This window comes from Mus caroli, unplaced genomic scaffold (assembly GCF_978045245.1).
Source record: "Mus caroli unplaced genomic scaffold, Mus_caroli_1 scaffold_2, whole genome shotgun sequence".
NCBI lineage: Eukaryota > Metazoa > Chordata > Mammalia > Rodentia > Muridae > Mus > Mus caroli.
In genome coordinates this window covers 458,782-481,805 of record NW_028227257.1, presented here as the reverse complement: position 1 = coordinate 481,805, position 23,024 = coordinate 458,782, and the positions used below count along the sequence as shown (strand labels likewise).

The 23,024-nt window shown below is 45.3% G+C and overlaps 1 protein-coding gene across 2 annotated transcripts in view; it reads right to left on the bottom strand.

Annotated features, from left to right (window-relative positions):
- Positions 1 to 22,509, bottom strand: part of Zbtb46 (zinc finger and BTB domain containing 46) — a 73,969-nt gene extending 51,460 nt beyond the window's left edge. The window contains exon 1 of one of the 2 annotated variants that reach the window (XM_021154225.3): positions 22,326 to 22,509. The gene's annotated coding sequence lies outside the window, so the exon portion shown is untranslated. Of the gene's footprint in view, positions 1 to 21,920; positions 22,277 to 22,325 lie in introns of those variants that run through there. The other variant, XM_085831468.1, reaches the window with a different exon arrangement.
- Between the last annotated feature and the right edge of the window lie 515 nt (positions 22,510 to 23,024).

Here is a 23,024-nt window from a genome sequence, read left to right as displayed (position 1 = left end):
CAGACAAAACTGCCCCGCAGATCTCATGTGGGTCAATGCAAGGAACAACAAAAGAGCTGCCTAAAGCTGCCAGCACAGAAGTGGCAAAGACAGCTATCAGGCTGCCTGAAGACAGCCTAAAATGAGGTTAAGGAGAGCTATGGTCAGCATGAGCTGGGAGACAAGAAAGCTATCAGGAATCAAGTGGTTGAGACTCTAGTCACAACACGGGAAATCAGTTGAATTCTGTTACTTCAAGGGATATTGGGAACATGGAAAACCACTAGGCAAGGCCATGCATGAATATCCTCACAGAAGAGTCGCCCCAGAGATTGGAAAGGACCAGCCTAGAACAGACCCCTGTTCCTGCCTCATCAACTAGGACCACACACTGGGAATTGCCAGCTCTGTCTCTGGCTGAAAGGAAATTGTTATAGGGAAATTTCTCTGCTTTGTAGAATGGGAAAGGGAAGATGTCCCTCTGTGAGCCATAGGATCCAAGAGTCCCTTTGAGCCCAGAATCTGCCTTCTATGCCTCCACCTTTAGACCATACCTAAGTCCAAAGGCTCAACTACATCATCTGTTGATGTACAATGGAAGAATGGGACACATCTCCTAACAGCAAGACAGTGTCTCATGTTCTAGGAAGCCCTCCAGGCTTGTCAGCCACTTTGTCCTTAAGCAGACAGCACACCCAGTAGTATACAACCCTTCACTATCCACCAATGACATTTCAGCCTGGGGACCATATCCTAACAGCACACAGGCTTATTTCAATCACTTGGGTTCAAAGAAAATGAAACAAAAGCCCATAAAACCTTGTTCACATTAAACCCGAAATATTGAAATCTTCCATTTTAGGTACTTAGAGAAACAAAGTAAGGTGGCAAATTCTTAAACCAAAGAGAAGACGTGAAGGAGGGAAAGGAGCTACCACTATGAGAATGGGAGCCTGGGAAAGCTGAGTCCCAGCCCTGTACAAGGAAAACAGAGCCTAGGCCCGCACAAGGCAGAGTAAAAACTCTATTTGTTACACTGTCTTGAGAGCACATCCATTGCTGTCACAGTTTAAATCCTGTTTTAAAGGTTTGTTCAAATTAACCTGATAACTAAGGATGGAACCTTATTTAAGTACATTGACCAAACTAAGATGACAATCCCACCCAGATGTGACTAGTATCCTTATAGAAAGGGGAACTCAAAACAGAGATGCATAGGAGGAAGGATGCTTTGCAAACCACAGCACAGACCTAAGAGAGAATGTTTCTGTCACAATCTAACCCTGGGCCCCTGGCTGCCAGAGCCAGTCAAGAATAAATTCCCACCAGAAGCATCTCCAGGCCTTAGACACAAGCTACAGAGTGGTTTTTATTAGGAAAAGGCTGATCAGGGCCAGGTGTGGGGATGCACATCGGAAATCCTAGCAGTTGGAAGTTAGAGGCACAAAGATCATAACTTCTAACCTAGTCTGAGCTACAAAGTAAGGCAATGATAAGATACATATCTCAACAGAATACTTGCCTCAAATGCACACACATACCCAAAAATCTATTGGTTTTTTTTTTTTTTACAATTTTTTAAATTTATTTTTATTTCATGTGCATTGGTGTTTTGACTGTGTGGGGATGCTGGATCCTCTGGAACTGGAGCTACAGAGAGTTGTGAACTGTCATGTTGGTGTTGGGGTTTGAACCTAGGTGTCTGGAAGGGCAGTCAGTACTCTTAAGTGCTGAGCCATCTCTCCAGATGACAAAAATGACAAAAGAAAACGTAGGTGCCAGCCACTTAACAAGATGGTATCAGCTTAACAAGGCGAAAAGCTCATCTCCAAACAGCTAAATGCTGTTAGAATGGCAACTTGGGTTCCTGGTCACTCAGACTCAAGCAGGATTCATCAAGAAGTTAGTCACATTCCAAGATCACTGTGCTTGCAAGTGAGTGATGAGGTCTAAGATTTTTAACTTCTTTCTTAGAAACCATAATATCTGAGAATGTAGCTGGGTTGGAAGAATGTTTGCATAGCATACAGGAAGCCCTAGGTTCAATTCCTAGTACCTCATAAACCAAGCAGAGTGTCACACATCTGTGATCCCAACCCTTGGAAGATCGAGGCAGGAGAATCTGAAGTTCAAGAATATCTTTATTTATATATTGAATCCAAGGTCAGCCTGAGTTACATGACATGACATTCTCTCTCAAAATTAAAATAATGCATACACACACACACACACACAGAAGAGAGTGAGATAGATAGATAGAGAGAGAGAGAGAGAATGAATTTCAAATAAGTAAGCTTTTAGCTGCACTAGCTGGAAGCACAGGAATCCATTTGTATACAGATACTGTTGGTAGAAATGCTCCTGAGCTGGGGCCGACCAAAGCCAGCAGAGGTCCTGAATTCAAATTCCCAGCAACCACATGATGGCTCACAACCATCAGTACAGCTTCAGTGTACTCATATAAATAAAATAAATCTTGGAAGAAAGGAAGGAAGGAAGGAAGGAAGGAAGGAAGGAAGGAAGGAAGGAAGAAAGAAAGAAAGAAAGAAAGAAAGAAAGAAAGAAAGAAAGAAAGAAAGAAAGAAAGAAAGAAAGAAAGAAATGCTCATGAGCTGGAGAGATGGCTCAGGGGTTAAGAGCACTGACGGCTCTTCCAGAGGTTCTGAGTTCGGCTCCTAGCAATCACAAGGTGGTTCACAACCATCTGTAATGGGACCTGATACCCTCCCTCTTCTGGTGTGTCTGGAGAGAGCAACAGTGTGCTCATATACATAAAATAAATACATAAATAAATCTTTTTTTAAAAAATGTTCTAGTGCTCGATTAGCAGCGTAGGACCCACAAGTCCCTGTCATGGTCCCTCAGCAATTAGACCTCTTGTTTCAAAAGTTCCTGGTGCACGGGCACAGGTCTCTCAGCTACAGGTGCTCCTCAGACCACAGACACTGAATGGATGAACAGCAAGAAACAGCATTCTAACACAAATCTATCCTTTTTCACTTCTGGCTTATGGTTAATAAGCCCTCTGCTACACAGGCTGTATAGCAAGGTCCATTGCAAAGGGAAAGAGGAAGGAAATTAATGAAGGAGAGAAAATGAAAGACAGAGAGCAAGCAGGCCCAGTCTCTTTGAGGGGAACGAGAATCAAAAGTTCTCAGTGGGCTACCCACCTGGGGTCACGCCCAGAAGTCTGCAGTTCCTGCTTCAGAAATGGGAATTGTATGTACATACTTAGTGGTTCTGGGTCCCAAGAACCCTTAATTCCTTTTCATTATAATCAGAGAAGCAATGAAGCTGACCATGGGGCCTAAGCCTCCCAGGGTAAGAGCAAACCCATCCAATGCTCCACTTAAGTCTGATAAAAGTCTGACGAAGACACGAGGGATACCTGCAGCTGCCAAACTTGTAGTTTTAGCTGGGTGCCAGGCAAGCCCCAAAGTCTTCTTTGATCTCTTTTGGTTTGTTTTTGAAGTTAGAGTTTTACTGTGAGACCTCAGCTGGCCCAGTACTCACTATGTAGTGTAGGTTTCTCAGACCATGGCCATCCTCTTGCTTCAGCCTCTGAAGCACTGGAATTACAGGTAAACACCACCACGCCTGGTTTATCCCTCACCCTTTGTTATGATATTGTATATTTTTGAGATTTATTTTATTATTTGTGTTTTATATGTGTGCCTGTGTAATATTAGGTACATATAAGTACAGGCGCCCACAGGCCAGAGGTGATCAGATCTCCTGAAACTGGAGCTTGTGAGCTATATGACACAGGAAAAGCAGTCTATCATCTTAACCACTGACCCATCCATCATCTCCAACCCTTGATGTTTTTTAAGACAGGATTTCATGTAGGCCATGCTGATCTCAAACTCAAACCTGTGGCTAAGGCTTTGAACACTGATCCTCCTGCCTCCACCTCTGGAATTTCAGGCATGTGCCACCACTCATGGGCTTGTTTTATTCTTTTAAGGTCAAAGCTAATTCTAAAACGGACAGCTTGGCTTAATTTAATGTTAAAACCTTAAATAAACAAGCACCTAAAGAAATCAGGAGCAAGCCGGGCGTGGTTGCGCACGCCTTTAATCCCAGCACTCGGGAGGCAGAGGCAAGCGGATTTCTGAGTTCGAGGCCAGCCTGGTCTACAAAGGGAGTTCCAGGACAGCCAGAGCTATACAGAGAAACCCTGTCTCGAAAAACCAAAAAAAAAAAAAAAAAAAAAAAAAAAAAATCAGGAGCAATGTACTAGACTTTAAGATCTCCATGAGGTCTAGATGCATATTGCTAGTCAGAAGTGAAGTGAGGTCTTAAAGATGGTGGTACATTAGCCAGTGCTGTGCCTTCTTGTCCTGGGTCGGCCAATTTGAGGATGGAGTGCACTAACATGTCCCCATCTCTGGCCCGCTGACTCTAACTTTGGTACTCTACTCTTTAAAGGAAACAACCCCAAACCTCCACTGTTCTACGAATTTCTGTCTATCATGGAAAATAAAAACTCCCAAATGCCCACCAACCAGAAAATGGTGGAGCACTGACCACTGTGTGTCTCAGTGCTCAGGGAGCTGTTCATGTGGAACTAACCGCACAAAAAGAGAGTGTACATCAAGTGGAAACTTAAGGGTTCTTTGGAAAGTCAGTTGTGTTGGTGTTTTGTTGGGGCAAGCATGTGAAGGGATATTTTCCTAAAGCGAACACAGGTGAAAAGCTAAGACAGACTCGTGAAGAAACTAAAGTAGACACAAGTGAAAGGATGAACTGCTAAAGCAAGCATGTGAAAGGACACGGGATGAAAGAGTCTCCGCTAACGACAGATATTGTTCCACCTTACATTCCATAGTTGAGCTCCATTTGTTGGGACTTCAATAGAGAGAAACACACTGAAAAAGTTCTGGTGATGTGACACAGTTTCTTGCCACTTCCGTGGACTCAGACTGATTGACAGAGTGATCAGACAGCTACTGAGGCTAGACACATGCTGAAGCAAGACCTGCAGAGGACACATGATGTTTGGAGGGAGTATAAAAAGACTCAATGGACAGTGATGGAGGCCGAGCTACGCTTGCTTATAGAGCTTGTTGGTTTCAAGTCTTCACTGAGCTTCGAGAGAGGCACAGCTAAGAACTTCTGGCATTCCTGCTGGTCCCTCCTGCTACTGGCTGAGGCTGAAATCTGACTGTCTCTGTTAGGTAGTGCCACCTCTACTGATTCATGTTTACCAACCCAAATCTACCGAACTGATATATACGTCAAGTGTTTTCGAGTGAAATGATCCTCTATGTGAACTAAGCTGCTGATTTTCAGACAACAAAGATGGAAGTTACTCTAAAGAACCATTTCTAAACAAGTACACTTCCTCCGTATCCTTTCTTTTCCATTACCTCTGGTGGGTGGTGGGTTAAAAGGGAGGTTAAAACACTTAAGAACCACTATTAAAAATATAATTTAAAAATTTAAAATTACACCCTTGCTCTCTTGCTTTCTCTTGCTCTTCCCTCTCCCCCACTCCATTCCCTTACCCCCCTCCATGTGCTCATAACTCCCCTCCCCATGCCCTTAATAAACTCTATTCTACACCAAAATTATAAGAGAGAGAGAGAGGTGTGTGTGTGTGTGTGTGTGTGTGTCCCTTCCCCTATAGGTGAGACAGGCCTGTCATACTTAAGATATTTGCTTCAACTCTTTTCTCTGGAGAAGTTCCTTATTCATGAAGAAAATCAAAGATTGACCACTAAGTGAGATGTCAGTGCCCAGGAGGTTAAACCCAACACCTTATTCCTCCTGTGAGGGCTGGAACTGGGAAGGCCAGGCAGAGCACATATCTGTGACTTCCCACAAACGTCCCTACCATGAATGAAGGCCACGAGTCAGGTGAGGTTTGCTGCCCTTATGTCACCTAGAACCCAAAGCTATCATGGGGCAGCATCTTTCCTAAAAAGACAGGGACTGGTTTCCCTACCTGCCCCTCACAGAGAAGCTGCCCAAAGCACTGACTTCCCAGAACAGACAGAAATTCCCCCGCAGGCCTGTGGGTAGCTCTGGCAGGATGTACCCTCACCACATGTCTGGTGCAAGGTTTCCGGGAGCCCCATGCCCAAAGCCACAAGTAATATGAGAGCCAGAATGTCTCAGTTCCTACAGAATTTATGGTATACAGTTTAGACCCAGATTGACAGCCTATGAGTCACCTGGGCATTCAATATCCAACCACCTTAACCTGCCTAGATTGGCAGGCCATGGCATTTACCAGGATTCTGGGATGGCTGGGTCAGATACTTTCTTAACTCAGCTCCTCCCTGCTCAGAAGACAGCTCCCTTCCTGCCAGTGAATCAGAGAGCGGACCACACTATAAGCAAGCCCACTTTCCTCCCAGAGTTCCAGCGTTCCTAGAAGCAAACCCTCTACTTCAAGTGCTATGTCTGGTTCATCAATTCTACTTTTCTGGAGAACTGAATATGTGTGTTGAGACCCAGTGCTTGTTATAGATAAAGACCATTCATCTGGAAGGGGGGTAAAACCAGCAAAAATAGGTCTTCATTCCAAAATGAGAAGTGGACATGAAAATATTGAAAGGAAACAATCCAGTGCATCTCAAAGTAAATGTCCAGTGCTGACCGCTAAAGCAGCCATCTTTAAATCTCCAGTGCTGACCGCTGAAGCAGCCATCTTTAAATGTCCAGTGCTGACCACTGAAGCGGCCATCTTTTCATAAGAAGATTCCCACTAGTTGGAAAATACTATGTTTAAGTAAAATTACACATCTGTCTCTCCTCCTGTAAAGGCAGAGCAGGTGCAGATACTCTCTCCTGTAATCCCAGGCTTCCAAAGTAGAGGAAGAAGGTCATCCAAGGCTGTCCTGAGTTACAGAGCCACTTGGAGGCTAATTTTGATAAGGTGGGAAGGGAAGGAGAAGCAAACCTAATTTGCTTTTGGTAAAAATTAAATAGAAACCAGTTGAAAAATGAAAGAACTGAGACATGTTTGAGGTTTAAAAAATTTCACAAGATATCCCTATGCTTTATTAGCCAATAGCAAATTTAGAATTTTTGAAAGAATACAAGTTTTTGAACCTATTTTAACACTTGGACTTATTATCACATAGGTGATAATCTGTTTAAAGAATCTATATATGTCTCCTCAAAATAAGACACATGCATTTTGTTTCCTTATCTTTTGGCTAAAGTACAAAGGCATAAATATTTTTTTAAAGTAGGACCAGGGCAGATGAGATGTCTCAGTGGGTAAAGGTGCTTGCCACCAAGCCTGACACTCAAGCTGAGTCCCTGGGATACATGGTACGAGTAGAGAACTGACTCCCTCAAGTTGTCCTTTACAGACCCATGCATGTGTGCACGTACACACACACCAAGAGAAAGGAAGGGAGAGAGGGAGGGAGGGAGGGAGGAAGGAAGGAAGGAAGGAAGGAAGGAAGGAAGGAAGGAAGGAAGGAAGGAAGGAAAGAAGGAAAGAAGGAAAGAAGGAAAGAAGGAAAGAAGGAAGGAAGGGCAGAGAGAGAGGAGGAAGAGGGGGGAGAGGAGAAGAGAATAAGAGATACAATTGGGGGGTGGTGAGGAAATTACTCAGCAGGTAAAAGCACTTGCTATGTAAGCCTAAGGGCCTGAGTTCAAATCCCCAGCAGCCATATAAAAAGCTGGGCATGCCTGTATGTCCCTGTAACCTTAATACTGTGGAAGACAGAAAGGAGGACCATTGGGATTGCTGGCTACAGTTCAGCTCCAGGTTCTGAAGGAGATTGTTTCCCAAGAGAATAAGGCAGAGAGCAATAGAGTGGGAACTGAACATCTTCTGACCTCTGCACATGCACATATACCATATACACAAAGGTTTTGGAGTTCAAGCGAAGTGTTACTACTATACATCTACAGAAGGACCTGCCCCACACCTGCCCACTAAAGGTCTCTGTACTTCCAGCCTCCCTCTGATACTACTCTAGCCCAAGACACTTGCTCCAGGTCACTATGTCATGAGCTCCACATAGAGAACCCACAGGACAGATTCCTTAACAACAAAGAGGGAATTTTCCCAGAATAAAAGAAAGTTCAGAGGCCCCACTCCACTGTGAGACAGTCTGAGAAACAGGGACCCAACCTGGGCATGCTCAGGCTTCTGGGTGTTTGACTATGCTAGACCTACAGGGTATAAAATGCTCTGAGACAAAACTGAATGTCTGAGATTTGTTTAAATTACTCAAAAGGAAAAGAGACAAGTGGGACAGAGCAGAGACCCAGGAGTCACTGCAGCTGGGGACAGACACATGTCTGCTAAGTTTGTGTACATTCAAAAACATCTAAAGCTTTAAAATTATATATATATATATTTATGCAAGGAGCACCATGCCACGGCACGTGTGTAGAAGTCAGAGGACAGCTTGCTGTTGGCCTGGTTCTCTCCTTCCACCTTGTGGGTTCTGGGAATCAAACTCAAGTCTTCAAGCTTGGCACCTAGCACCTGTACCAGCTGAGCTCATCTCACCAGCCTATCTAAAGCTTTTCATTTTTTTAAATACAACCAAGTTATAAACAAATGCCACTGTTATAAAACTGAGAAAGTATGTAATCAAGTGTGTCAGACTCTCTCTAATCTGGTACCAGATTCTACAGATATGATTCTCATCTCCTAGACACTTATCCCTCTGGAAGACCTACCCGTATCTGCAGAAGGACCCACCTTGCTTAATCCCTTACCTCAAGCCAGGGCCACACTCAAAGTGACCCTTAGAGATAGCAGGCCCATCCCTCCAGGCCAAGGAGTGCTGCATGCTAGACCCTAGGAGTCCATTTTAGACAAGACACATTCTCAGAGCTGACTATGGCTGCTGCAGGTGCCTTGGAATGCCCTTTTAAAACTCTTTCTATAAATTCAGGTTCTCTCCTTCCACGTTCACATGGGTTCTGTGAACACGCCTTTCACAATTCCAAGGATGAAACTCAGGTTGGCAGACTTGCACAGCAAGCATTCTAACTGCTGTGCCATCTCATCAGCCCCATTTCCTACTCTTTTTTTTTTTTTAAAAAAGACAATGTCTCACATAGCCTAGGCTAGTCCCAAACTTACTACATAGCTAAGGATGCTGTCTAATCCTTCTGTCTTCATCTTTTAAGAGCTGACATTATATGTGTGTGCTACCACAACCAGTTTATTATGTTTGATTTTGTTGTTGTTGGAGACAGGCTTTCACTATTAACCCTCTGGTTGGCCTAGAACTCCCAGAGATGACCCTGTCTCTGCTTTCCAGGCGCTGAGATTAAAGGCATGTGTCACAACACCTACCCCACTGGTTTCATGGGGTGTTGGGGATCAAATCCAGCTCTTTAGGTATATTAAGCATGTACTTTACCAACTAAGCTACGTATGCAACCCTGGAAAACTTTATATCCATATGCATTTCAATGCTCAGTGTTAGTTCCACCATACAAAAATTTATTTTATGTTTCTATATCACAAACCAAATATTTCCAAGTTTCCTTAGCTATACTTCAGGATTTGCTGTTCACTTTCAGGGAAGATATTTAAAATGCCATTTTGGGTCTGGGAACCCAGTTTAGTCATAAAACACTTGTCTAGCATGTGTCAAGGCCCTGGGTTTGATCCCTAGCACCATATACACACTCACACAAAATGCTTTTCTGAAAAAGGTTGCAAGGATGAAGAAGAGCCAGGAACCTGTTATGATCTGGTGGCACAGATGGGACCCTCATCCTGTCTGGATAAGGACTCGCGCACAGTCTCAATAGCTCAGCTGCCAATTGCCTGCTAGTACTCTGGGTCCATGTCTACTCATCACACCCAAAGTGTCAATCAATCTCATTCCTCTGTGCTCCTTCCTCTGCTGCATCTCCCAGGATCCTGTCAGTAAAAGAGACACTACAATTTGTCTTAACATCATTGCTACCCTTGCCATAGTGTTTATTCACTGTCCACTAGTGACTCCCAAGCTGAAAACCCCGCTTGCTGCAGGCTTGGGGAACACATGGGTTTGCAGAACATATTAGCTGATTTGGGGCTTAACTGCCATCTTTGCTATAAATAACAACTCCATCAAGGATATCATGGCTGATGAAGGTGACAGCTAGTGATACCTGGAGAGGCCTTGATAAACGCTAGACTGAGCAATCTATATAGGAAAAGTGTCAGAAACCAAAAGGTCTGTGGGGGCTCTGGCCTCCAGCAATTTTAAATGTGTATTCATTTGGAAAAAGAGTTTCTGTAGGCATGGTCAGATTGAGATAAGCTCCTTATAGAGTAGGATGGATCTAAACCACTATGACTGGTATCCTTGTGCACAGACACACAATGGGGAAAGTCAAGTGAAGATGAAGTCAGAAAATGGAGAAACATGTTTACAATTGAAAAACAGCTACCAATACCCGATACTGAGCAAAACAAGAACTCTCCTGGGCCATAGTAGAGGAGAGCTTGATAGATACTTTAATCTCGGGACTTCTGACTTCCAAAACACCAAAAAATAAGTATATGTAAAGTACCTTGTGGCTATTCTTAAGCAGTATTAAAAGTTAAATGGACACCCATACAAACAGCACACGACTTTCAACAAATATAAATGGTATTAGTAATCTTTTCCTGGGAGCCACATGACCACAGCCGCCAAGTTCTCATTGAGCAGTTTTATGGTAAGGCTGGAAAGTACATCCCTTTAAATCCCTGCAAAGAGTCTGGGGTTCAGAGATACAGTACAGGTTAACTTCTGACTTCCACATGCACCTGCAGACATGTACACACACACACACATTATTAAAAAATATCACTGCATAGTGGTGGCGCATGCTTTTAATCCCAGCACTTGGGAGGCAGAGGTAGGCAGATTTCTGAGTTTGAGGCCAGCCTGGTCTACAGAGTGAGTTCCAGGACAGCCAGGGCTACACAGAGAAACCCTGTTTCAAAAACAAAAAACAAAAATAAACCAAACAAACAAAAAACCCCCAAACCAAACCAAACCAAACCAAGTCAGGCATTGGTGGTACACACCTTTAATCCCAGCACTAGGAAGACAGAGGCAGATCTTTTTTGGGTTTGAGGCTAACCTGGACAGCCACGGCAATACAGAGAAACCATGTCTTGAAAAACTAAAGGGGAGTGGTGGGTATGAGATAGCTAGGTGGTTAAAGGCAATTGCTTTTGCAGAGGACCTGGGTTTGGTTCCCAGCGTCCATCTGGTGAATCACAACCATCTATAACTCCAGTTACAGGAGGGTAACTGACTTCTATGGGTACCAGGCATGTACATGGTGCACATATATACATAGAGGCAAAAAACGTATACACATAAAATAAAAATAAAAATAAAAAATAATAAACAGAGGCAGGTGGATCTCTGAGTTCAAGGCCAGCCTGGTCTACAGAGTTCCAGGACAGCCAGGGCAACACAGAGAAACCCTGTCTCAAAAAAAAGAAAGAAAGAAAGGAAGAAAGGAAGAAAAATAATAACAATAAACTGAGACATCAAACTTGTAAGTAACTCCATGGATGTTTTTTAAACAAGGCAAAAATCAACTTGACTGAAAAAATATTGTGGGGCTGGTGAGATGGCTCAGCGGTTAAGAGCGCTGACTGCTCTTCCAAAGGTCCCTAGTTCAAATCCCAGCAACCACATGGTGGCTCACAACCATCCGTAATGAGATCTGATGACCTCTTCTGGTGCGTCTGAAGACAGCTATGGTGTACTTACATATAATAAATAAATTTTAAAAAATATTGTGATAAATTAGATAAGAAACAGGATGGTCCACAAGTGAGCCGACAGCTGACAGACGCAGTGTCCAGTTGTGCCTCCCCAAGGAACAAGGACTTTCTGAACTCAGAGAAAAACACTCGGCGCACACCAGGATTTGCCTGCTTCCACCCCAAGCTTCCTGTTTCTTGGTCCTGAATCTCCATCCCTCTGTCTCAGGCACCAGCAGGCACTGGTGAGTGTCCCTCGTTTAGCTCCAGCCTGAGAATGCTGTCACTGCACATGCCTCCTATAGCCACACAGTAGCAGGGATACTAGTTGGGTCCTACACGCACTTCTCAGGATCTCCTGCAATTTCACACGGAATAAATGTAAAATATCAACAATAACGAGAAGGTCGGACCAGCAGAGAAGCAAGCAGCAAAGGAACTGTCAACGCCAGCTTCCCATCTCTGATGTGTTTGTGCTTCCAAAAGCTGTGCGCCACCATAACAAAACTGCTTAAACCAAAAGAGTCATTAGGTCACTGTCTACTCCCTCTTGTCTCATCTGCCAACAACATAAGAAAAATGGGGAAAAAAATGAACCTAACATTAAAGACTCCTTGTTCAGCTGTCATGTGGGCTAGCCACAGAACATGTGTTGCACAGAAGGGTGCTCATGGTTTCTGAAAAGTTCTTAAAAACTCCCTGGGCATAAAGAGTAAAACTCTCCCTGCTAGCCAGAGATGGTGGTATGCACCTTTAATCTCAGCACTTAGGAGACAGGGACAGGCAGATTACTGTGAGTTCTAGGCCAGCCTGGTCTACACAGTGAGCTCCAAAACAGAAAGAACTACATAATGAAATCTTGTCCCAAGAAATAATAATAAATAAAAATTAAATTAAACAAAAAAAGAAAATTTCCTGCTTCATTATTCTTTGTGTGTGGTAGGTTTCTAGAAAATGAGCAAAAACCATCTCCTTATAGAAAACACAAAAGTTTCTCACATACAATGTTACCCAAGTATAACAAAAACAAAAAAACAAACAAACAAAGCCAGAGTGCATAAGCAGGCGTACTTTTAAGAATCAATGATAAGGGCTGGAAAGATGGCTCAGTGGTTAAGAGGACCGAATTGCTTTTCCAGAAGTCCTGAGTTCAATTCCCAGCAACCACACGGTGGCTCACAACCATCTGTAATGCCCTCTTCTGGTGTGTCTGAAAACAGCTACAGTGTACGCATATACATACAATAAAAAAAATTCTAAAAAAAAGATAAAAAGAATCAATGATAAACAGAAACACCAGGCCATTGTGGCATATACTTTTTTATCCCAGCACCCAGGAGGCAGAGGCAGGCAGATCTCTGAGTTTGAGGCCAACCTGGTCTATAAAGCAAGTTCCAGGACAGCCAGGCAGGGCTACACAGAAAAACCCTGCCTTGAAAAACAAAAAAAGAGAAAAGAAAAAGGAAAAAGGAAACATCTAATTGTAGAGTGTCATCAATCTCAATGGCTTTATTTGTTCCATGCAGGGCATTCTTGGTATTTAATAAGCACCTGTGTGGTTTTAAGAATCTCGACTCTCTTTAGTTTCATTTCAGAATCATACTACAAATGAATTCAGGGTTAATAATCCCTGGAAACAGTATCTTCAGGATATTACTCCAAGATCTCAGAACATAAGGCTTGCCCAAATCATACTGCCCAGGATAATCTCACTCAGTGAGCACAGGAGCCGAGAACTTTCTCTTCTGCAAATTTACTGTGGGAAAACCACCTTTTAGCTCTAATGTGCAGGAAATTCTCAGAGCTGTTAACACTGGAAGAATAGATGAAGAAAGCTGAACTGGAACTGGCACATAGGAGAACAGCTGGGAAGTTGACATCCTTGTACAGATGGCTGCCATAGTGGTTCTGATAAGCAGAGGCAGCTAGGATGGCAGGGCACTGACTGCTGAGTACCTCCCAGCTGGAGGCCAATGCCCTGAAGTAAATCCCAAAACACTTGCCAGGGTGCAACCTTTTCCTGTGGGACATAGGTCCCAAGTGGGGATTTGCTGAAAGCCTTGGAAACATCCCAGAGCAAATATGAAAAACAAGTCTGAGTGATATAGGGATTTCTGATGCCCAATGAGGAGATTGTGAACAACTAGGTTCACAAGACTTGGGTTCTCTGATGGACCACAAGACCAAGCTCAGCCATCCATCAGGCCTGGCACCTTCTTCATGCTCCCATGCTGGACTTGAAAACAAGGTTTCACAGATAGGCACCGGTCAATGAAGAAAAAAAAGAATGGCACCCACACACTATACTCATAGTATACACACTGTGTGTACAGTATCCATACACTATACACACATATATACACACACAGTACCCACACAGCCACACGAAGCACTAATACAGGGCACACAAAGTAATTACCCTATTGCACACATAGCTGCCTTACACTGTGTGCACAGTACCCATATTCTGAACTCATAGTACTCATACATTACACACACGGCACTCAAAAAGCATGAGCACCATCCACACAAGCACACAGAACTCACACATTGCACACACAATGCCCACACCCTGAACTGAGAGCACCATCACACTGCACACACGGCACTCATATAATACACGCAGTGAAAATACACCATATTCAGAGTACCTACATGCTATATGCACAGCTACAAAAAGATGAAGCCCTCTAAGGGCATCAATACATGAAGAAGGGAAAAGGCAACATTCACTAGAACACTTCACCCATGATCATGTATGTTCCTCTGAATACTTTTTTTTCCTTTCTGCACCTTTTAATCCCTTTTCCTCTGCCCCAGCATCTTTCTGATCTTTGGTGTCTTGGAACTCTAGGCACTTGTCCTCTGTTGCCACACCTTTTTCTGTAGACACAGGGGAATGCTAGCTAAGGAATGGGTACTATAAATGACAAAGTTGTATTTGAAAGGAGATTTTGAACGCTGCAGAAGCTTAGGTGATGTAAGTCTTCCTCAAGACCACTCTGGGTAGTCTTAGTCAGGTGTCTTAGCTTTCTAGAAAGATAACAACCATACAGATAAAGTTACCTTGATGCTGAGCATGTACCCTTGATACATAAGATACTGTAAGAATTTAGAAGGTCACAGATTCTGCTTAAAATGGGGAGATGGAGAATGCTAGCTACAGCAAATTGTTCCCAGTTCCTCCTCATCTTTAAATGAAGATGAGTAATTGCTTCTTTCAGAAATTCCCAAACTGGCTTTGAACTTCCTAAATAAAAGCATACTGCCACTCACAGGCTTCAGTGCTTTAAATGGGATAGAGTGAGAACACGGAACAGATCGATTCTGAGCACCAAAACAAGACTGGACCACTTTCTCTTTACAGCTCATTCTCAAATTCTCAATGGGGTTATGGTGGAGACACAGTCCTGTATTCACAGACCTGAACCTCCTGGGATGACTACCCTGAAATCTCAGGGACTGGCGGACACTCATGAATCATAACCCCACTCAAACTGCACACACCAGAGTTTTGTGCAGCATGCCTGGAGCCCCTGTTTTGCTGTAAGCAATCTTACCCCTCATCTTTGTTCCTCAGAGACTCAGATCCCCACTCTGTCCATCTGCACTGCACATGTGAGCAGTTCTGTTTTCTGGACCCATCACTGTTCATGTTGTTCTTACAACCAGAATGGCCTCATTTCCCACTCCCCAGGGTGCTGGGGATGAAGCCCAAGGCCTCACAAACAGTAGGCAAGTGCTCCACTGCTGAGCTACCTCCTAGTCCTTGACTCCATTTCTGCTTTCAAGTATTTATTCAGTGTGTGAGTGAGCACTATAGCACACATGGAGCGCCATTGCAGGATATTTTATCACACTGTGAACCCAGAAATTATGTTATTTACTGGGAAAAAACCTGTTTATAGTTGTGGTGTGGTTCATCCCTTAGCACACACTTTTAATCCCTCAGGCTGGAAAACAGACAAGCCCTTAGTACACAACTTTAATCACATACAATGGAGATGGAATTAATTTGTAGAAGGAAGCATCCATGTTTGAAAGTGATATCTAATTCAATGGCAGACAAAGTGATGAATCAAAGAAATATTTGACAGGATAGGATATGCCCCATTCTCACAAGGAGAGAAAAAGGAAACTTCTTAAGGGAGCATTGCAGAGAGGGGGAAGGGGGAGAAAGAGAGAGAGGAGAGAAGGAGGAGGAGGAAGAGAAGGAGGAGGACGAGGGGGAGAAGGAAGAGGAGGAGCATGAGGACAAGGAGGAGGGGGAGGAGGAGGAGGAGGAGGAGGTGAAGGTAGCAGCAGAGAAGGCAGTTTTACTAGGGCAGTTGTACAGAGACAGGTTGCAGAGAGAACAAGCTAGACACAGTTGAAGACAGAATAAGCCAGAAAATGAGAAGGGACCATAAAATTAGAACGTATTGCCAAGTTAGTATAAGGCCAAGCAGAGCAATTCAGGAGAAACCAAGAGAAGCCAGATTTAATTGCCAGAATAGGTGAGTTGAATCAACCAGCCAGAAATCAGAAAGAACAAGAAAGGGTGAACTTATTCAGTAGTATGTCTCACAGGGTGAAAACATTCTAGGCCTAGATTAGATTATACAGAGTAAATATTGCAAGTGGAAATTAAGAGTGGAAAATATCTGGGTCTGGAAAGATGACTTAGTGGTTAAGAGCACTTGCTGTTCTTCCAGAAGGCCTGAGTTTGGTTCCCAGTACCCTGGGAAAAACCACTTCTAACTCCAGCTCTAAGGGATCTGGCGCCCTCTTCTGGCCACCTCCACTCACATGGTAGGCAGGTGACAGTGTCTCTGTCTCTCTGTGTCTGTCTCTCTCTCTCTGTCTCTCTGTATCTCTCTCTCTCTCTCTCTCTCTCTCTCTCACACACACACACACACACAAGTAGATAAATGTAAAACTTTAAAAAGAACAGTGCTCTTGCATAGGGTAGAGTTTTTGTTTGTGATTCATATTTGTTTCCTTCATTGGTTCGTTGATTCCTCTAATAATTCTGAAGAAAATGTTCTCATGCACTTAATACAACATCTTCCTCTTTACTAATATATGTGTACCTTGGGCCCCATGCCTATCCCTATGTGTAGAGGTCCAGAGAACATTGCTTTTGTATCTCGGAAATCAAAGACTGTGGGTTAAACTGCCAGTTCTCTAAGTGACCCACACTAAGACAAGTAACCTGTTCACAAGCAAGTGGGCCATGCCAGGCAAGTGTATCCACTTTTCATAGAGACAGCTCTTAGATATGTTGGGCTAGGGGTTACAGCTCAGTGATAAACTAAGTGGAAGGTACTGAGCCAAATCCCCAGCAGTACCACCACCACACACACACAACTAAACCCACACTTACTTACAAGTTTTGGGGTTGTTTTGGTTTTTTTGTTTTGTCTTGTTTTTGGTTTTTTTCCAGACAAGGTTTCTCACTCTGTAGACCAGGCTAGCCTCTAACTCAGAAATCTGCCTGCCTCTGCTTCCCAAGTGCTGGGATTAAAGGCGTGTGCCACCACAGCCCAGCAACAAGTTTTAAACCCTCTGTACACAGTCCAAGATACAAAGAAGCCATGTCTCAAAAACAAAAACAAAAAAAACAATAAAAAGCTATATCTCAAAAAAAAATCTAAAATCCATCATTCATGTGAATGTATAGATCTTTCCTATTTCATGAGCAAGTGAAATGACAGCCAGAAGTTAAAGCACTACTGGCAGGAAATGTAGAAGGAACTCGGCAAACACCCTGGACACCCGCACACACTGCAATAAGACAGCTGCAGAACTATGTCACTGCTTTCGAAAAGCAAAGAGGGATCTTCCCATATAGGCCCACAAGGGGCTGTGTGCCTAGACAAGCTGCAATATGCCCTTAATCACTGCTCAGGCCCAGCAGAAAGACCACCTTTCGTTCCCAGATCTGCCGATTCTCACCAGCAATCCAATATTGACAAAGCAGTTTACTGGGTACCGTCTCTCTGAGTGTAATATTGAAGGCCCTTTCCTTGGATTGTCTGTAGGAACTCCAAAACTGCTCCTCATCTTGCCTACATTCTCTGAGATGCTTCTTTTCCACACATACTGTCACATCAGCCATCTGTGTGGCCACCCCCTACATCCTTCTACCACGTGACTTTCTATAACCCGAATGACCTAAGGTTCTGACTGACAAAAAACAGTAATAAAAACCCCGGGGACAGGCATGATGATGTCTATATCTCTGATTCCAGTGCTTAAGAGACAGGAGGACAGCCGGGTGTGGTGGCGCTCGTCTTTAATCCCAGCACTCGGGAGGCAGAGGCAGGCGGATTTCTGAATTCGAGGCCAGCCTGGTCTACAAAATGAGTTCCAGGACAGCCAGGGCTACACAGAGAAACCTTGTCTCTAAAAAACAAAACAACAAAACAAAAAACAAAGAGAGAGAGAGAGAGAGAGAGAGAGAGAGAGAGGAGGAACTTGAGTTTCAGACCAGCACGGGCTACATAGCAAGACCATGTCTCAAAAACTGAAGGGAGTGAGGGGGGGGAGAATGAAAAAAGGATGTCTGCTAACATCTGCTAGGATGTCTGCTAACACAATTAAGAAAACATATCTGTCAAAACCCAGAGAGCTACATGTGTGATGCTGAAAACATACTGATGTTTCCCAACTGGCTACTGATAACTAGTTTAGTAACTTTTAAAATCCAAATTATGTTTTAAAATACTTAGAGGCTGGGAGAAGGCAGCACATGTCTCTAATCTCAGTGTTATATACACAGAGAAAGTTTGTCTTTAAAAAATAAATCCTTAGTAATTAAAAAATATAAATCAAAGCTAAATGGCACTAATGAAACCCTGAAATTAAATTAGTCTGCATAAAATCTTACATAAGTCATACTTAGGTCAGATTTGACTTCTTTTTGCTTTCCTTTCAGTCTTTCATAGAACTGGTCAGGAAGTGTTCTTTCTCTTCTCTACCTACAAGCAATACCGTCAGGCACACTCCACACCTGTAAACCAGAGCACAAACCTGAGGGGAATAAAAAGGTGGTTAAGCAATTATGGCAGGAAAGCCAAGCTTGATGGCGGACTCCTGTGATCTAGAATGCTCATTATGTAGGAGGCAAAAAGGATCAGGAGTGTAAGGACTTCCTTAACTATATCATAAGACTGAGGCCAGCCTGGACTACATGAGGCCTTGTTTCAAAACAAAACTAACAAAAAGAAGACTTAGTGTGGTGGCAGACAGCTCTAATTCTAGCACTTAAAAAACTGAGAGGATTGCCTCAAATCTGAGGCCAACCTAAGCTACATACAAAGACTGAAGTCAGCCTGGGCTAAAGAATAAGATTCTAGCCAAAAAATAAGAGAAGGGGAGAGAAGAAAGGATCTGATCCTCCACCAAATGCATGTTCTCAGAGCTCAGCTCTTAGGACATGTTCAAGACCAGAACTGGCCAGAGACAGCAGCAACAGGACAGAGGATTGAGTGGAAAGGGTTGGCAGTGTTCCAAAGACTTGTCTTTTGGTCTTAATAGAACACTTCCTTTATCTGTTTATTTTTAGGGGTCAGGCCACTCAGCAAACTCTAGGAACAAAAGTTTCATCAGGTGGTGGTGGCACATGTTTTTAATCCCAGCACTCTGGAGGCAGAGACAGGCAGATCTCTGTTGAGGCTAGCCTGGTCGACAGATTTGAGTTCCAGGTTAACCAGGGCTACATAGAGAAAGCCTGTCTTGAAAAAGAACAACAACAACAATCTACCCACCCACAGATGTAATAGGTTCAAAGGGAAATTCTTTTTTTTTTTTTTTTTTTTTTTTTGTGAGTGGTGGGGGAGGGGGTAAAGACAGGGTTTCTGTGTAGCCTTGCCAGTCCTGGAACTCATACTCTAGACTACACTGGCCTTGAACTCAGAGATTCACCTGTCACTACCTCCTAAATGCCACCACCATCCAGCTTCAAATTCTTAACAATCCAATCTCACTCCAGAGAATTTAAATTAGCATATGTTTTCAAAGCAGAATCAAAGCCTTATTTTTTTTTTTTTTCAAAATGAGAAAACAAAAGAACACGAAGCTCCTGAAACAAGTTGCCTAAGGCAGGTGCAAGGACTCTGGTGTTCAGATTAAAGGGGAGACAATTGTTTCTAGAACTTTCTTCTTGCTAACAGCTAAGAGAATGCCTAAGCACAGAAAGTGACTTCTGTGAGAAATTAGCTCAAGTATTTGTCTGCCCTGTACATTAAATGAGCCTCTTCAGATCTCAGAGGCTGGTCTAAGACCTCAAGGAGTACAGCACAGCAGCTGATCAGCGCCCCAGAAACCAGACCACAGGGACAGAGTGGCCCAATTTTCCTTAATTTGAAAACCTCCACACAAAGTCGCAAAGTTCACTGTTACAACATAATTCAGTTCAGCAGTGTTTGTAAATAAGACATCCTCAGCGGTGACAGACCTCGTGTCCTTCAGGCATTTTCTATGCATCTTTGAAGCACTTTCTCCATTTCTTGACATTTATGCCCTGGTTCCTCTGTGGGACCAAGGAGCATCACAAGTCACAGGGACATGGACTAGCCTGACCCTGGCATACTGGGTTGCAGGGAACTAAGTGTCACCAGTGGCCCTGGTAACAGAGACCAGTCAGAAAAAGATGAGGTTGGGTCTGGGCTCAGAATAACTGTACACTTACATAAAGCAACAGGACATGAATAGAAACTATCTTTCTTGTTTTGTTTTGGGGTTTTTGTTTTGTTTGAGGTTTTTGTTTTCCAAGACAGAGTTTCCCTTTGTGGCTCTGGCTGTCCTGGAACTCACTCTGTATACCAAGCTGGACTTGAACTCAGAGATTCCTCTGCTTCAGCCTCCCAAGTCCTGGTATTAAAGGCATGCACCACCAACACCAACCTCATGAATAGAAATTATCTAACGAAAGCAAAAGTCTTACATTCAAGGTAGAGTCATGAGAATCTTAATTAAATGTTGTCCTCGGGCAGGCTTGTGGCAAGTCTGGATTTTGGATTTCTAGGCTCTCAAAGTGAGTTCTTTCTACTATTCTAAAGAGGAAACTGGCAATAACAGCCAACATGGTTCCCTTTCAGGAAAAAAAAAAAAAAAAAAAAGATTACAAGGTTTCCAAAGAAAATGCTAAACTTCTATCTGCAATAATTTCAACCAAAGTGTCACTATCTTTTCTGCAATAATATGGAGATGTATCCTAAACTTTTCAGTTCAAAGTACCTAATATCATAAACTATACCAAAATGGAGGAATCCCAGTACAATAAACTTTACTTCATTGTTCACGTGGAAAATCTATAAATTTCCTTTTGATGAACGAACTATTCTCTTACTGAGTAGAAACACTGCCTTGCACTGGCAAGACTAGGACCAGCAAGAGCGAAATTCGCGAATCTGCACCCAAATGGGAAGTTAGCCTGGAGGAGGAATCCAATCCAGCGTTCCGCGAGGGAGGCAATGCACACGCGCGAGTGCACCATTCACAGGTGTCAGTGCCTAGGCAGTACACTAAACATTTTCTAATTAGCATTTCTTTACATTCTGATAACAATCTTCGCACTGTGACCTTCACTAAATGCACGCTGAGATTTGTAGCAAAGTGAGCCGGAGGAAATTCGCTAAGAATTTCAAACTTTCTTCTGTTTATATTTCTTTGGGTTAGAAATTATCTGTTTTTCGCCCCATTTAGCTTGCTCCGGGGCTCCCAGATCCAATCCTATTGTGTATAGCTGGTTCCGCCTACTAATAGTAATCGCTAGCCATATCAAGAAATCCCCTAACTAGCGAGAACCCTCTCCATGGTGCAGAAAATTCCAGTTTTACCCTCGGGATTGAGTTGTCTGATACTGACTTTCGCTAACCTGTGAAACTGACAGGTCTATTTACTGGGAAACAAAGACGCGACTTGTAGCGGACCCGGTTCCCTTGCGCGCCCCGTGCGCTCCGAGCGCCGCGTCTTATCTGCGCTGCCCACTCCATCGCACTGGGAGGGCCCGGAACCCCAGTTCGGCCCATTATTAAAATGAAAATCTAAAACAACCGGCATCTAGCTTCTGGGGAGACAATGACCCCCCAAGGCCCCGCAGGGCCCACCTCCTGCAGTTCTGACTCTTGGCAAACTCGGCGCGGGCGGGTCCGGGTGCGGCTCCGCTGAGCGGGCGGGGGACGCACAGGGCGGAGAGGGCGGGGGGCGCAGGGACGCCCCCGGGCTGCCTCCCGGGGCCAGGCGTTGACGCAGCAGAAATTACCAGCTGGAAAAATCCCCTTTCAGAGGTGACGAAGAGGGACCCCGGCGGCCGCAGAGGCTACCGAAGGTGCCAAGGGGCCGGGAAGCCCCGCGCCGCGGCCGCCTCTACGTTCAACCCCGCAGGGACCTGCCGTGCCGCCCCGCCCACGCCACTCGGGCCGTGGCCCCGCGGGCCTGGGTCTCCGGCCGCGTTGTCCCCGGGCGCCATCGCCCCCAGGAGGGCGCCCCCGCCAGGCGGGACGGGGGGCCAGTGGCAGGGCGGGGGCGCGCCCGGGGCACAGTAACCAGGGCTGCAGCTGCCCGGCTCCCGCCCCGGACTCGGTTCCGGCTCCCGCCAGGGCTTCAGCCCCAGCCCCGGCGTGGTGCGCCAGCCTGGCCGCGCGGACAATGAGCCGGCGCAGCTTACCTGTGACCCCATGGGGCGCGGGCGCGGGCTGGCGCCGTGGCCGCGGACCGGTGATCGCGCGGCCACTGGCGAGAGCTGCGTCCGGGAGGGTCCGAGCTGCGCGCTCGCTCCGGTGGCTTGGTCCGCCCGCCGGTCCGTTCGTCCGTCCGTCAGGCCGGCGCGCGCCCCCGCGCTGCTCCAGCCCCGCGGCCCCCACGCACCCCGCCCGCGGACCCTGACCCCGCCCCCGGCGCGCGCCCGGCCGCCGCTGATTGGTCCGCACTGCGCCCTGGCCTCGGCCACCGCCCCAGTCCCGCCCCCGCCCCCGCCTGCCGGCCCCGCCCCCCGCTCCGCCGGCTGGGCGCAGCGGGCTGGCCGGGGCCGAGTGGCCGCCGGAGCACCGGCGGCCCACCGCCCCCCTCCCGCGGGGCTGGACAGCGGAAGTGCGGGCTGGAGCTCGCTGGGCATTGTGGGAAACCCCCTCCCATGGGCTTGCGAGTGGCAAGGAATGGGGTCCGTGGGTCGACGCTCGCGCCCCACGAGAGTCTCACAACCAGAGACCACCTGATGGGAGAGGTGGGCTGGGCAAGTTCACCGCAGCAGGGTCGGGTAGGCGCACCCCGCGATGTCTGTGCACTGTCCCTGGGGACGCACGAGACTGGGTCACGACTGTGCCCGAGCCCCGCGGAACCGTCGCGGAAAGCGCGTCTCCCAAACTTA